General features: G+C 37.8%; 1 non-coding gene across 1 annotated transcript; it reads left to right on the forward strand.

The window, feature by feature from the left end:
- Positions 1-14,372: 14,372 nt before the first annotated feature.
- Positions 14,373-14,478, forward strand: LOC121209148 (small nucleolar RNA R71). Its single transcript, XR_005904265.1, has one exon. It is a non-coding gene; the product is annotated as a small nucleolar RNA R71 (small nucleolar RNA).
- Positions 14,479-14,680: the final 202 nt, after the last annotated feature.

The following is a 14,680-nucleotide window of genomic DNA, read 5'->3' on the forward strand; positions in this document are numbered from 1 at the left end:
GCCGAAATATGCGATTCATTAAGTCCATAAACACAGTAGGAGCATTTGTCAACCCGAATGGCATAACTAAAAATTCATAATGACCGTACCTTGTTCTAAAAGCAGTTTTAGGCACATCTGACTCTTTCACTCGCAGCTGATAATACCCAGATCTCAAGTCAATCTTTGAAAACCATGTCGCTTCTTTTAGCTGATCAAACAAATCATCAATTCTCGGCAATGGATACTTGTTTTTTATTGTCACCTTGTTTAACTGCCGATAATCAACACATAATCTCATAGAACTATCCTTCTTTTTCACAAATAACACGGGAGCACCCCAAGGTGAAAAACTTGGTTTCACAAAGCCTTTATTAGTCAACTCTTGCAACTGTGACTTTAATTCTTTCAACTCTGTTGGTGCCATTCTATATGGAGCAATCGAGATCGGAGCTGTTTCCGGTATCAAATCTATACCAAATTCTACTTCCCTGACTGGAGGCAAACCCGGCAATTCTTCTGGAAATACATCCTTAAATTCACACACAACCGGCACTGATTCAACTTTCTTTTCAACTTCTTTTGTATTAATTACATACGCCAAATAAGCTTCATAACCCTTTCTCAAATATCTCTGAGCCGACATCGAAGAAATCATACTAAATATTGCCTCTGATTTGTCTGGTTCAACCCGCAAGATTTCACCACTTTCACATTTTAATTCTATAACCTTTTTTTTGCAATTTGCTATAGCATCATGCAATGTCAACCAATCTATACCCAAAATAACATCAAATTCATCAAACGGCAACAACATCAAGTCGATCGGAAAGTAATAACCCCGAATCATTAAAGGGCATTTCTTGCATACTTTATCAACTATCACACATTTGCCTAGTGGATTCAACACTCTAATCATAAATTTTGTGTTCCCAACAGGTATATTCATACTAAACACCAGTTTCATGCATACATTTGAATGAGTAGAACCGAGATCAATCAAAGCAATAACTTTAGTATCATAAAGAGAAAATGTATCGGTAATCACATTGGGTGAGAAAGCATCTTCACGCGCTTTAATAGCATAAGTTCTAGCCGGAGCTCTTCCTTCAGATCTAACTGCTGCATCTCTGGCTACATTCTTACTACTTGTTTCACTTCCAGCTTTTCTCGGATACCTTCCCCTCGAGTCTGCACCACTAGCTTTTACATTCTGAAATTTTTCTTTCTCAGCTCTCTCTGGGCAGCCTCTAATAAAATGATCCAGAGAACCACATCGAAAACATTCATTTTCTCTGCACGGACCAAAATGATTTCTACCACAACGCTGGCACTCGGGTTTAACAAATCTCGTATTTCCTACACTAGCCACAGAAGTAGTCTAAGATTTAGGACCCACATTTCGCTTCTTAAAATTTCCATATGATTGCCCAGCTTAAACTTGGGAACGAGGATTCATATTTCTTGACTTTCCGGGTTGCTGTGAAGGTGCATTACTCATTGGTCTTTTCTTCCAATTTCGTGTTTCAGATTCTACCTTTTTCTTTTCCTTCAGTAATTCTTCAGCCTTGCAAGCTCGATCGACAAGTACCACCATTTCTTTTAGTTCAAGGATCCCAACAAATACCTTAATTTCTTCGTTAAGCCCGTCTTCAAATCGTCGGCACATCTTGGCTTCTGTAGGAACATATTCCCTGTCATACTTACTCAATCAAACAAACTCTCTTTCATATTCTGAGACTGTCATATTACCTTGCTTCAGCTCAAGAAACTCTTTACATTTCTGATCAATAAATCTTTCACTAATATATTTCTTCCGAAACTCTTCTTGAAAGAATTCCCAGGTTACCCTCTCTTTCGGTACCATCGAAATCAAAGTCTTCCACCAATTATAGGCTGAATCTCTCAACAAAGATGTAGCACATTTCAAACATTCTTCAGGTGTACAAGATAATTCATCAAATACCCGTATAGAATTTTCAAGCCAGAACTCTGCTTTCTCTGCATCATCATCAATATTTGCTCTAAATTCTTCAGCCCCTTATTTACGAATTCTGTCAACGGGGGTTCTGTGAAATTTTATCATATCCACTCCCTGAGGCATCAGAGGCATAGGTTGAGGAATTGGGGGAGGTGGGGGAGGTCGTATGTTTGGGTTCGTACGAACGAACTCAGTGTACCATGCACTCATCATTTGGAGAAAGGCTTCCCGATCCCTTTCTCCTCCTCCCTGACCAACAGTAGGGGGTGGGTTTTCAGTCGGCGCTGCCCCTTCAGCCGGAGCTGGCGCATTACTCTCTACTTCATCTGCCACAGCTGGATCGGGATCCATTTACTATATAAAAATCATTTAAAAAGTTCAGAAGTCGTCACACTATCACAATTCATACATATGGCATGTATAGCAAAATCCATACTTATAACACGTAGTCCGAGAACTGACTAAACCTGCTCAGATACCACCAAATGTAACGCCCCCACACCCGAAACCGTCGCCAGAGTCGAGCTTGAGGGGTTACTGAACATAATTTATCAAATTAAGAACTTCAAATCATTTGTTTCTACATTCACAACTTTCTAGCTACTCGCATCACAGTTACAAGAAAAATCATATCTCGAGTTACGAAACTCGAAATCAAGATCCGTAAATTTTCCCTAAATCTAGACTCATATATCTATTCAAAATTTTTTTTCTAGAATTTTTGGTTGGGCCAATTAGTACAGTTTATTAGTTAAAGTCTCCCTTGTTTCAGGATTTGACTGCTCTGACCTCTGTGTATTACGAACAAATATTTCTCTATAAAGAAATTAAATGACTATGAGGTTCGTTTATATTAAGGAGCATCAAATTCACCAAATCTAAGGAGAAATCATCCATAAATGTGCTAAGCATGGGATCAAAATATGTATAAATTACGGTTTATCAATTTGGAAAAAGGTTTCTTTAGCCTCTCTTCCGTGACCACTCGATACGTGTCAGATTCAGATGGCATTGCCCCTTGAGTGAGGGTTGGCGCATTACTTTCAACATCATCAGCGACAGCTCGATTGGGATCCATTTACTATATGAAAACATATTTTAAATTGTCAAGAGTCATCACACTATCACAATTTATATATGGCATGTATAGCTAGATAAAAACACACGCTACATTAGTCTAAGAATCGACTAAACTGTAGCTCTGATACCAATAAATGTAATACCCTTCATACGTTTTCAACACTGTAAAAGGGTTGCGAAGCATTACCAGACTATAAAAATAATTAAACATTTATTTCATATACTTTTTCAAGTATCAAGCAATCATCATTCAAATTAAATCACATTATCCCTAATACAAGCCTCGAGGCTCAAAACATGCATTCGGAGTGGTTCAGGACTAAACTGATAACTTTAGAAACTTAGAGAACACTTATAAAATTTTCTAAAAAATAGGGGACACATGCCCATATGACCGAGTCATGTCTCTCACACGGCCAAAGGCACACCCGTGTCACAGTCCGTGTGGACATTCGAAATGGGAGTACATGGCCATGTCCTAGACCATGTCCGACCTTGTATAACTCTCTAACTTAGGTCACACGGTCAACATACACGCCCATTTGGCTAGCCTGTGTGCCCTAAAAATGGCCACACACGCCCGTGTGCTAGGCTATGTGCTAGGTCATGCCAAACCTCTAAGGTATACAAACTTATGCCATACGGCCAAGTCATACACCTGTGTCTGAGGCCGTTTGGAGCATACTGACTTGATTTTAATCTCAACACCAAGGGACACAAGGCTGTGTACATGCCCGTGTATCACACACGGCTGAGACACACGCCTTTGTCTCTGCCCGTGTGGACAAAAATAGGTTGTTTACCAAGCCAATTTGCCACCCAAACTTGCACAAACCTTCACCAAACCAAATTGCACAATTCATAGTATAAATAGGCATTCAAACCAACTAAATCAAGCCTAAATCATGCAAACTCAATATCATTATCCACAATGCACACAAGTCACAAAATAAACCAATCCATTTATACCAATTTCACATACACATTTCAACTAATTAGACATTCCCAAACATGTATCATTATGCTCAAATTCATAAGCTTACATATTCTCAAATATTAACTATTTGTCATCCATAATTCCTACTATCAATAAGCATCACAAAACCAACCTCAATCACATAACATAGGCCATATGCACTCATATATAAACATAACCAAACCAACCAAGTTAAGCCAACTCTCATGTCAATTTATACAAATCAAAACATAGACATTTATAGGCCAATGAAATAGTAAAACTCAATACCTAACTACATATTAAAATAACCATAATCCTATACATGCCATATGACCAAAACTTAGTTTCAAAACTACCAAAGCAATAGTTGGATAGTGTGACAAAGTCTCGATGATCTCCATATCTGAGCTAGCTTTGATATCACTATAAAACATAGAAAAAAAACAATGTAAGCTATAAAGCTTGGTAAACTCGTATGAAGATAATAAGTAAGTCTCACCTTTCATTTATCAATTCAAATTAAATGACATACTATGAAACAATACATTAATCTCAAGCTAACATGAATTTAATCACATACTTGATCATAAACTCACAACTTCCTTTAATTCATTGCTCGTATAGATTTCTGAACATACTTGTACCAATATGTATCCATTTCTCACCATTTCACATCCTCAATATATACGTTGAACCATTCGAAATAGAAGTAAGATACTTGGGAGTCTCGCACCCTAAGTGCCAATATCATGGCCCAAAGCCAAATCAATGTAACTTGCACCCGAAGTGCCAATATTATGGCCTAAAGCCAAATCAATGTAACTCGCACTCGAATTGCCAATATCATAGCCTGAAGCCAAATCAATGTATTCCGTAATGACATGTCATTTGTATCCTAATCTATTCCTAAGGTTCAACCAAAATTTCCAATGTTGAATCGTCTTTGAATCATTGTCGAATATGTCCGTAGTCTCGTATCCATATTTTATGTAATATCAAAGCATTTAAATTATATTCAAAATGAAACTTATTACATAGAACTTACTTTAGATGCAAAAACGGCTAAATAGATCGATTAGTCGAGTACTTTATCTTTCCCCCAATCTAGATCTGGATTTCACTTTTCTTGATCTATATGTAATCAAAATCAACATATCTAATTATTTCTCTATTCAATTTAGTCCAAAATTCACATTAAGATAGTTTTACACATTTGTCCCTAATGTTTCAAATTTTTACAATTTAGTCCTTATTTCATAAAATCACAAATTCGTGCAATTTCACCCAAACCCATGCTAGCCAAATTTCAATTAGGTCCCTAGCAGCCCATATTTTTCATTTATTTCACATTTTAACCACAAAGTTTCCACATTTCACAATTTAATCCCTAATTTGCATTTTCACTAAAAATCACTTTAACAAAACTTGTATAACTAACATCAAACATTCAAAATCTGTCATTAAACATCAAAATACTCAGCATTCATCAATGACAACATCTTAAATCTTTAAAATTTTTGCAAAATAGTCCCTAGGCTAGCTAGACCTAGCTACAATGATCTCGAAAACATAAAAATCATAAAAAAAATCGGGTAAAAAATGACTTACATGCACATAAAGACCTAGCCGAACCTTCAGATACAAAAAATGGAGTTCCTTCCTTTTTAATTTCGGTGGAAAAAAGATCTAAGGAAAATGATAGCTTTATTTTTAAATTGTTTTACTTGACTTATTTAATAAATTACCATTTTAACCTTGTTAATTAATCACTTAAAACATTTGATATATGTCCATCTGTGTCCACTCATATTAAACATGGTCTAATTGCAACATAAGGACCTCCATTTTAAAGTTCTATAGCTATTAAACACCTTTAGCTATTAGTACATTACTTTTGTACTTTATGCGATTTAGTCCTTTTTTATCAAATTAAGCGTTCAAATGATAAAATTTCTCAACGAAATTTTCACACAATCATTTTATCATGCTGTAAACATTAAAATGATAATGAAATAATTATTTTGACTTTGGATTTGTAGTCCCGGAACCATTGTTCTGATTTGACTAAAAATGGGTTGCTACACCTTTGATTTCCAACCGAATTACATTACAACTTAACTAGTACAGTACTACAAGCGAAATAGGTGTACTATACCTTTAGCGCTACCTTTTCCCATAATAACCTTTTTACTTACAATTTTTTTCGGTAACTATACACCCATACATATATGCCAAAAGAAATAATTGGGCGAATTACATTCCTCCAAATAGTATATTCAACCACTGCATGCCAAAACCTTGAACCTGGGAGGCCTAGGGCTTAACAATGAGTCTAATATTTGCTTATGGTGTATGGTATGGCATGGGATACAGACTTATTGGTAGGTGTTTTTACACTTATGAATTTGGCTCGTATTTTAAGAATGTCGTTAGTATACCTTAAAAGGTCGAATAAATTGATTTGTCATTTTGATCGTGAGGGACAATAGATGGTGTGGTCAGCCTATAAGCTTGCTATGGTTATGCATATGAATATTGAGCCTTTTTTTATGATGGGCCATGGTTGAAGCTTTAGGGTTGTCGAGTGCCACCTAAGGTTAGGAGTTCACTTGGAGATGCTTGTGACACTTTGTTCCTACCAAGGTGCGACTGGTTGAAAAGGGGTGGATATGGCTCTTAGTTGCTCACGTTGTGGGATGCAGGAGAACTTGGATAATTTTTTATTGGGTTGTGTGTGTATGCAAACAGTTTGGACTCTGGCTAGATTTCAATTTATGGGTGATACGTGATATTCGCGACAGGTTTTAAAGATTTATGAATGAATCGTTCTTGAGACTAACTTATTATCATGATTAAGGCAAGTGTACCTATCGAACAGTAGTATAGTTCAGCAAGACTGGACTGTTGAACCCAAAGGAACCACGAGTACTAGTATTTACTTTCTTTTTATTATCTAGCCTAAAAATTAAGAGGTTTGGTTATCTAAACTAATTACTAAACTAAGAATGCATAGAAAGAAAATTTGGGAAAATACTATTTAGAAAATTCGATTAAGGCAATACCTAAGGAAAAATCCACCTAGACTTCACTTGTTATTTGACTCTGAATCAGACGATTTATTCATTTGACTTAATCCGTAGAAATCCCTAAGTTATATTATTATCTCTCTCAAGACTAATAACATCTAACCCTAGGTTGAATAATTGAAATCTCTTTCTAATTAACACCTTAGAATTGCATTAACTCGATCTATGGATTCCCTTATTAGGTTTCACCCTAATCCGGCAAAATCTTATCACCCTATCTCTAGGCTCGCAATTAACTCCGCTTAATTATGACAATTTTACTCTTAGACAGGGTCTATTCCTCCTCTGAATAAGAGCATTAACTTGAATCAATATCTTGGAATATTAAAACAAGAATTAAGAATACATAATTAAGAACAAGTCAAATATTTATCATACAATTCAGATAATAATAACAAGATCTGTCTTAAGTTTCATTCTCCTTAGGTATTTAGGGGGTTTAGTTCATACTTATGAAAGAAAACATCTCAAAAGCATAAAAATAACAAAACATAAGAAAACCCAAAGCTCCTGAAGGAACTTGAAGGGAGATCTTCAGTCTTAATGATAAATCCAGCTTCTAAGATGGATCAATCGACTTTCCTTAAGTAATTCCTTGGTTCCTACTCTACGTGTCTCTTCTAAATGCCTCATTAGGTGTTTAGATAGGCTTTAAAATGCCTAAGAGCCTTCAAAATTGGCCTTTTCTGAATAGGACTATATTTGGGCTCGACAGGGACACGCCCGTGTGTGATTACTCCAGCTTGTGGTCAAGGCAGTTGAATAGGCATGGGCGTGTAGTATACCCATGTAAGTCATGCTTCGATCTTGCCAAATGGACACGTCCGTGTCACACGCCCGTGTGAGGAAGTCCAGGCCATGTTGATTTCCCATGTGGGTCCATTTTCTCCATTTTCAGCCCGTTCCTCACTCTTTTTACTCTCCTATGCTCACCTAAGTATAAAACATGAAATTAAAGGATTAGGAGCATCGAATTCACCAAATCTAAGGATAAACCATCTATAAATGTGCTAAGCATAGGATAAAAGTATGTATAAATTACGGTTTATCAAATACCCCCACACTTAATCGTTTGCTTGTCCTCAAGCAAAATCCTTAACTCACAATTAGCATAAATTCTCCTTAATTTATAATTCCTATCAATAATATCTCAAAATAATCTATAAGTATTCATATATTGAAAATTCAACTAAAAGTACATCAAAGTTTCAAACATTCCAAGTTGAGCATTTTATCATGAAAACATAGGTGTCTCCCCTCATCTAAGTGATTACCTTTGATCAAAATATCACAGAGTTTAACATCCTCACAAAAGATTCACTCAAATCACTCGAGGTGTTTAAGGACATCAATGAAAACACTCATTATTCAATATGAAAAGTTATTACCATAGGCTTGCTTGAAAATCAAATCTCCACCACTATATATCGAGATGATGCATCAATCAAAAAGGTTTTTAAAGGGTTGTAACGTGGCTTTGGTTAGGGGGTTTGGTCACAAGCTGAAGGAAAATGTTAGAATCAAGATTCAATTGAAAAATTACCTAGCTAGAAAAATAACTAGTCATCAATTGAATATAGGTGAGCTTCTTCTCAGAATATGGAATGAACACTCAAGCTCAAGAACGACGAATTACTACTAATATGTATTGAAGTATATATATTTTCTTTTTTTCTTTTTTAAAAAAACAAGTCAAATAACATAGAATTTAAGTATCACAACGAAGAATAAAACATAGCTAGGCAATTAATTCAAATCAAATCTCAACAAAAATAGGGATCAAATTAAGGGATTTCAACAATAATGGGTTATAGGTTAATATTGAGGGTAAATGAATTAATCGCTTGTTAGGCTCAAAGGGGTTCACTAAGGGTTAATTATGAATGTAGGCTTTTGTGGAGTGAGTGGGTTAAACCTAAGTGCCTTTATCATCTTGACATATCAAATCAAATGGTGTGGTCTTGACATGCATAATCAAGCAAGTTCTAGAATAACAAATCATTACTGATGCACTCATAATAAAAGTGAGCATGAAAAGAGTAAAATATGCTCTAAAGGCTCAAGATCTCACAAAAATTATGGCTTTTTGATGTTCAAACTTGTGAATTTCGACTCAAGATAATACTTAAACTTAGGGAAACAACCTAAAAGTTTTTAATTCTTCAAAAATCAACTTATCATGCTTGATACCCTAATGTCTTAAAGTTTAAACAATCAATGCATAAATGCCTATGTTTTAATTCAAGACATATTAATAAAAATCATAAATTAATTAAAATTTATTCTTAATAGTGATAAGAGTGATTCATGTGAGAATAAGACACAATTCAGGGATTTCTAATGATAATATAAAAGACCCCTACACTTAAGATGTACATTGCCCTCAATGTACAAAGATAGATATATTGAAAACAAATAGATATATAATCATAAGATAGGGAGAGGAGTGAAACTTCCTGAATGATGAATAAACTCCTTGAATTGGAGTCATGGAGAATAATCGGCCAAAGCAATGATGAGAGTGGAGGAGGATACTCTGATGGTGGTAGAGGTTCATTAGTCCTTGCCACTTGGGCAGAGCTATTTACCTCTTCTTCGACTCGAAATGAGATCCCATTTACTGGTTCAAGAAAAACTCGAAAGGAATCCATAAGTCTTGCGCCAAAAGAATATTATATCTGGCGGTAGCTATGGTTGTGGTCGAGCAGGACATGGCAGTCGTGGAGAACCTTTGCTAGTGGAGTTTTTAGTTCCTATGTGATGATGAGCTTTGGAACTCTTTATAACTGTGATAAAATCAGGAACTTTTTAGGAGATATAAGGAAGCATAATTACTTGTAATGAAATAGCCGAAACTATAAATTAGTCAATAAAAATTATAAAAACTAAAATTAAAATAATATTAAAGAAAAATGAAATAAAAATTAATTAAATAAGATAAATAAAGATAAAAGTAAAAATAAAATAATAAATAAAAAGTTTTTAAAAATCGTTATCGCCGGATGGCTCGCGAGGTGGTGGTGGCGATGAGATGTGAAGGTGCTGAAAAATTTGGTGAAGTGTAGAATCAATGTGATCAAAATGTTGAAAACACTGCTGCTCAAATCGAATAAGGCGCTCAGAGATGTCAAAGTATGAAGCCGTCGCATGAACTAGACGATGGATGGGTGGTGGCTGAGACGGTGGGTCCTCATGACGTAGAGGGACATCATCAGTAATGTCTTCTAGGTCCTCCTCCTCGGTGGACTGGACGAGGTGGTACTGAGGAGGGTAGGTGCCACATCGTTTCTTGATCATCCTCATGTTTAGCATGCTCAAGATGCCTTGTGGGGACATTTGGCCAATGGGAATGAGGGAGGATGATTGTATTGCTGTGTTGAGGAGCCCAAAGTGCCGAGCCAATCGAGTCACATAGGGTCCGATAGAGATGAACCCTCTCCTATGTCGCTCCGTCTGATGGCGGATGGCGAGGGCGATGAGGTAGGCAAGGTCGAGGACGTGCCCTTTCGCCATGCTCCATAAGAAATAGGCGTCGTGAATGTTGAAGACGCTGGTGCTCTCTCGCCGTTCTGTCAGAGTGTGGGCTAAGATGGCGTGTAGGTATCGTAGGGATGGGGTGAAGGCCGATGCCTTAGAGCAGCTAGGATCATAGTGGCCGAGGCAGGGACGAGGTCCTTCCTACACTTTGAGAGAGAGTAGTGGATGTGGCAGTGGAGGGTATCGAGTTTATTGCCATCCATGAACTTCTCCGCATACAGCCCTAGTGCAATCCCGAACTCGGGTACGCTCAACTGGCACACTAGACCACCAAGGTGGAACTGGACCGTTCCAGGATCATCAAAGTTGGTCATGACGGTCTGAAGATTAAATGTCAAGCAGAGTTCCAATGTGAGCTCGAGACACGTCGACTCGACGATCTCAAAGAAGAGCCCGCATGGGTCAGTCGTTAGGAGGGCTCAGGCTGCATCAGCCAATTGAATCTGGTCAAGTGCAGCCCAGTCAATACAGCAGCCTACACCTAGGGGTCAGGCCCAAAATATCTGAAATAGTTCCTCTTGGGGTCCCAGGGGGAACTCGAGGAAAGGATGACGGATCTCAGCGGTAGGACGCGAGGATGACACTGCTCCTTTCCTCTTCTTCGAGGCAGGGACAGCGGTCTTCTTACCACGTGAGGATGACATTGTATACCTACATTGAAAAGTCGAAGTTTAATCAATACGCCCTAAAAATGGCATGGAAGAACAAAACTAAATAGGAATATTTCATGAGACTCGCGTACTAGATGAAGAGAACAAAACTAAAACAACTAAAGCAAATATATCAAGTTATTAAAACAGGACTATGAGAATAATACGACAGGAATATCTAATGCATGAATCTATGTGGGTAAACATAAACTCCAAGGAAACAAGAAAAATGGATGAATGTAGTATGAAAAATGGCTATATTCTTTAATGACAAGCATGAGTATTTCTATTATTCTACTATTAATATTCACTTAAGATAGTCAAATGGATCAGAGAAATCATAAAATAGGCAAAATTTTTAAAGAAAATAGAGAGAAAAGAGTAAACAAATACAAAAGGGAGAAGCCTGGGTCGTCGAAAATAGTGTTGTAGGTGGCGCGCCGGCGTGGCAGGTAGGGCGAGTGGAGTTGCAGCAGTTAGGGTTAGGGATCTTTGGGGAGGGGGATGATGAATAGTGAGGGGTTTATATAGATTTTGGGGTACACGGCTGTGGGACACGCCCGTGTGCCTTGATTTTTGCCCGTGTGTTGCGCGATTTTTAAATTTAGGCGCGTCTGACATTTTCCCTACGCCCGTGTTCCTTGGGTGTGTGGGTGCACACGGCCGTGTCTTACTTGGTTCGCTTCTCCCACACCTGTGTGCATAGGTCCATGCCCGTGTTAGTTTGACAGTATCGACCACGGGTGAATGGCACAGGCTTGTTGAACGCCCGTGCTAAATTGACATGTTCGCCCATAGTTTCAAAACACAAACGTGTCAAACGCCCATGTTGTTTTAGTAGTTTCGAGCACGACCTTATCACATGGCCGTGGAAACTTATCGCATCCCGTGTTGGGAAAAAAATTGTGCCCTATTTTCACACGGTTGTGTCTACCTTCATGATGTGAGCACAGCCTAAGGCACGCCCGTCTGCTCGGCCATGTGGATTAGAAAACCTGTGTTACAATGACTAAGTTAGTGATTAGATGTTAATGACTAAAATTTTAAAGAGGTTAACATCGTTAGTGCTCAGGTTGCCTCCCAAAAAGCGCTTATTTATAGTCTTAAGCTGGACTTACCTCTCTTCTGCATGGTTAAGGTGGTGCGAGGAGTTTACACTCCTCATGCCTGCTATAAATTTTATCAACATAAGGTTTAAGATGAGTATTGTTTACCTTAAATGTGCCAAATTTGGGATGAATTACCTCAACTATACCATATGGGAAAATACTGAGTACCGTAGGAGAAATTTCTTCATTAGGTTTAGAGGCAATGCGAGGATCTACTACATCTAGTAGTACTTTGTCTCCAACCTTAAGTTGATTTGGTGTGACATTGAGCTTGTCCTGGCTCGATTTCGGTTTATCGGGTGTTTTTGGTTTCTGTGTCCGCCATTCATCTAGCTCCTCTATTTGTAGCCTTCGTTCTTCATAGATAGGTCTTGTGATGTTGCTTGAACACGGCTCGTGTAGGTTTTAACTTATTTCCTGCAAAGTAGGTTGCACCATGTGGTCAGTTTTAGTAGAATGATTTATACAACCACCTTCAATTTTCAATGTGTTACTCGAATTACGAGCTTGAAAGGTGATTATTTCGTCTCCCACACGAAGTGTGAGTTCACCTATGCCAACATCAATAATGGTCCTAGCAGTCACTAAAAAGGGTCATCCTAAAATTAGAGGTGCGTTACTATCCTCTTCCATGTCTAGAACAACAAAGTCTACTGGGTATATAAATTTATCGATCTTAACAAGAACATCTTCAATGATACCCCAAGGAAATCTAATGGTTTTATCAGCCAATTGAATGCTCATCCTAGTTTGTTTGGGTTTCCCAAGACCTAGTTGTTTAAACATTTTATAAGGCATAACATTAATGCTTGCCCCTAAGTCAGCCAATGCATTATGAACATCTAAACTACCAATTAAACAAGGAATCATAAAACTCCCTGGATCTTTCAATTTGTTGGGTAGCTTATTCTGTAGAATGGCTGAGCAAACTACATTCAACTCCACATACGACGCCTCATCCAACTTTTGTTTGTTTGCTAAAGCTCCCTTAAATATTTGACTGTGTTTGGTATCTACGAGAGAGCTTCGATAAACGGTAAGTTCATATGTAATTTCTTTAATAATTTAAGGAATTTACCGAATTGTTCATATGTACGGTCTTTCCTTGCGCATTGAGGTATGGCACCCGTGGTTTGTACTCTTTACTTACCGTTTTTTCTCATTGTGGACTGCCTCACCTTTATCTTGACTTACCACAATGCCTTGCCTCTATTTTGATGCAGGCTCAACTAACCCTTCCTTGTCTTGAGTGGTAATCGCATTGAGTTGTTCCCTTGGGTTAGATTCCGTGTTACTTGGCAAACTACCTTGTGCTCGTTCAGAAATCTATTTGGCAAGTTGGCCTATCTGAGTTTTGAGCCCTTGAATTGACGCTTGTTGATTCTTAAGGGCTGTCTCGGTATTTTCGAAACGAGTTTCTGACACCGAGATGAATTTTGTTAGCATTTCCTCAAGGTTCGACTTCTTTTCCTGCTGGTAAGGTGGTTGTTGAAAACCCGGAGGATGTTGTGGCCTTTGATTTCCTTAACCCCCCACGAGAAATTGGGATGGTTCCTCCAACCTACATTATAAGTGTTACTATACAGGTTATTTTGGGGTCTAGAGTTATTGTTACCCATATATTGGACTTGTTCCTCCTCGATGCTAGGGTTGAAGGGTTGATATTCTGTGCATGCTCCTCCTCCATTTGAATCACACCTCATCACTGGATGTACCTGATTAGAACCACACAAACCGTCAATCTTTTTATTTAAGAGTTCTACTTGGTTAGATAGCATAGTAACCGCATCGAGGTTGAAAACACCGGCTGCTTTTGTCGGCTTTGTCCTCATAACTTGCCACTGATAGTTATTCAGTGACATCTCCTTAATAAATTCGTAAGTCGCCTCAGGTGTCTTATTATTGATAGTTCCATCAGCGGCTGCGTCAATCATCTGCCTAGGCGAAAGACTCAAGCCATTGTGAAACGTTTGAACCTATAGCCAGAGCGGTAACCCATGGTGAGGGCATCTTAGCAAAAGGTCCTTGTAACTCCCCCATGCATCGTAGAATGTTTCTAAATCCATCTATACAAAAGAGGAGATATCATTATGTAATTTGGCTATTTTAGCTGGTGAAAAATATTTTAATAAAAACTTTTCGGTCATTTGTTCCCAAGTAGTTATTGACCCTCGTGGTAACGAGTTCAACCACTATTTAGCTTTGTTTCTCAATGAAATAGGGAATAACTGAAGGTGAATGGCGTCATCAGAAACGCCATTAATTTTAAAAGTGTCGCAAAACTCTAAAAAATTTGCCAA

Source organism: Gossypium hirsutum, chromosome A10, assembly GCF_007990345.1.
Source record: "Gossypium hirsutum isolate 1008001.06 chromosome A10, Gossypium_hirsutum_v2.1, whole genome shotgun sequence".
In the NCBI taxonomy this organism is placed as follows: domain Eukaryota; kingdom Viridiplantae; phylum Streptophyta; class Magnoliopsida; order Malvales; family Malvaceae; genus Gossypium; species Gossypium hirsutum.